The sequence below is a fragment of the Opisthocomus hoazin genome, chromosome 2 (genome assembly GCF_030867145.1).
Source record: "Opisthocomus hoazin isolate bOpiHoa1 chromosome 2, bOpiHoa1.hap1, whole genome shotgun sequence".
Lineage (NCBI taxonomy): Eukaryota > Metazoa > Chordata > Aves > Opisthocomiformes > Opisthocomidae > Opisthocomus > Opisthocomus hoazin.
In genome coordinates this window covers 41,282,819-41,285,418 of record NC_134415.1, presented here as the reverse complement: position 1 = coordinate 41,285,418, position 2,600 = coordinate 41,282,819, and positions in this window count along the sequence as shown.

Sequence of the window (2,600 nt, the reverse complement as noted above, 5' to 3'; positions counted from 1 at the left end):
CTTTCCCACCGTACCAGAAATGAGCCCATCTGAAAGGCGACTGTCTCAGCCAAGAACCGCCGGCGCGGAGCCAGGCGCAGGGTGGGGAGAAGGGCTGGAGTAAGGGGAGGACTAGACCAGTTCTTCTGGCAGCATCTTGCATTGGCGTCAGCTTCTCAGGTGATGAAACCAAAGGAAACAACTATTGTTTTATTTATTTATTTTATTTATTTTATTTATGAGGTGTATTTACAAGGCATTTTACTTACGAGGCATAAAACCTGGGCGGCGGTTTGGGATTGCTGCCTTTTTCCCGTTGTCGCTTACTCCTACGTTCGCGATGTGGTCCAGCCTGATGTTCCTGGAAGATGCTGAATCCCCTGGGTGAGACGGTGACATCAGGCACAGTGGGATCAAAAGCTTATTTTTTAATTCGGGCCATTCCGACCTCCTGTTGTCAGCGTTTCTATGGCTACTTAACCCAAAATGTTGGCGCAGACGGATGGGCTGCCAGCACGTCGCTCCCTGCGCATCCCTGGTTGGTGTTTTCGGGAGCAGCGGCACTGGGAGGCTGCGTGCATCAGCTTGCACAGGTCCTGCACGAAATACCTCTCACGCATTTTAATCCAACTCATGGGCAATTAAATTTTTTAATTAAGGAACACGTGCTGTGCAGCCTCTCCCCCGTCTGTCCTTCAGCTGACGCCCGCCAAAGGAATCGGGAGGAATCGCTGGGGGCAGAGAGACAGACAGACCCTGTCTGCCCCATCAGCTTCTTTTCGTTAATCTACCTAAAAAGATGCTGGCACCCTGAGTTTTACCAAAATTTGCTGTTTTCAGATAGGTTGCTTCTGGTTTCCTAAGTGATGTGGTGAGCTGACCGGCGCTCAGCCTTGATTTTTACCTTACTTTCACAAAACCCAGCGAAGGAGGGAGGGTTTTCTCCCGGCTGCCCCAGAGTGAGACAGATCACTGACCTGAGTTTTATTGCAAGCAGATAAAAAGTTATCCTTGTTCATTACCCTGTAAATTATGCCTGTAATTATCCTGTAAAAGGATGGCTTTAAATAAGTTGTTCTGGTACTACCTGGAGATCACGTAGCTGGTGTTTTTGGTGTGCAGCTGTCAGATGTGGGATCGTAGCAGAGCTGAGCTGTGGGAACAGAGCGCCGGGTTTAAAGCTAGGCGTTTTGATTAACAGTGCGAGGACGGGAGCGGGGCTGCTCTTGTATTAAAGGTAGCAGCAAGCTTCCACTGATGTTTGGAGAGAAGGATCAGGACTTCGCTGAAGGCCTGGAGTGAATCCAGGACTTTCCTGCTGGTGGACCGGGGACAGAGGAGGAGCATCTTCCCCGACGTGGAGAAGGCAGCGGGCAGCGAGCCGCCGCACCCGTCTGGTGGTGCAAAGCGCAAGGGGATGCTCCCTGGCCAAGTGGACCTGGATATAAAATTCATGGAGCACTTTAGGTCTTTGTGTTCTTGGTTTTCTCAAAAGCCAAGAGGCAGAAACGGGCAGATCCAGGTGGGACCCCAAAACAAACGACTGGGTTATCCTGGGGGCTGCCTGTTTTTCCCCAGGCTCTACGGAGAGCCTCGGTGCCTGCAGCCAGCACCGATGCGGCCCACCCTGCCCGTCCTGGGCAAGCCTGCCCGTGTCTCCTACCCATCCACCTCCAGGAACCGGGGTTCAGTGGTTGGGTTCACCCTACCGACTCCCACGCCCTTCTCCTCATGGAAGTGGGGCACTGGTCTCGTTTACGGTTCAGCTTGGCGTGGAGATAAGGGGCTCTCCAGGTACGTTTCGGTGTCCTCACTGTCGCTGTAAAGGACCGCACTGAATGATTCCATCATACGTTACAGATGGTTTCATATACAAGCACATAGATAAAAGTCCACACAGAGCTGGCGGGAGGGAGGGAGCGTCCCTGCCTCCCCGGCACACGGCGAAGCCGGGCGCACCGACCCACGCCGCCACCGAGGGCGGGCTTGGGCCAACACGCTGGGCTGCGGAGGGGCTGCGGAGGGGCTGCGGAGGCGCTTCCCCTCTGCCGGGGGCGACGCGGAGCCGCCCCTCAGCCGCGGGCGCGGCGCCTAAATTCACGGCAAGCTCGACGGATAAACCAGAAGCGTGACGGACATCTTCCCCAGCCTTGGCGCCCAGCTCCGTTTGTCGAAGCTCCCGCCCTCGAAGGGCGGATGTCGCGACAGAACGGCCGTCGCGACTTCTTTCCTCGCGGGGCTGAAGGCCCTCAGGAGAGCAGCGCGGTGGGGTGCGAATGGCTCCCCCACGCAGGAGAGGTCCCACGCCGCCACCCCCGCTGCAACCCCCCCCGGGGGAGCGCCCGCGTCCCGCCGCCCCGCGGGGAAGGCGCTGCCCGGGGGGAGGCGGAGCCCGATCCCCCCCAGGGAACCTCCCCGCGGCGTGAGGCTGCCCCGCCCCTCCGCGTCCCTGCCGACGCGCGGTCTTCTCGCCACCGGCGGGGCGGGGCAGAGCGCAGAGCCCGCCCCCTCCCGCCTCCCTCCTCCCACTTCCGCCGCCGCCGCCGCCGCCGCGAGGGGCCCGCCGGGAAGGAGGCGGGACCCCGCCCACCGCCGGAGGGAGGGAACGGGTGGGCGGGGGC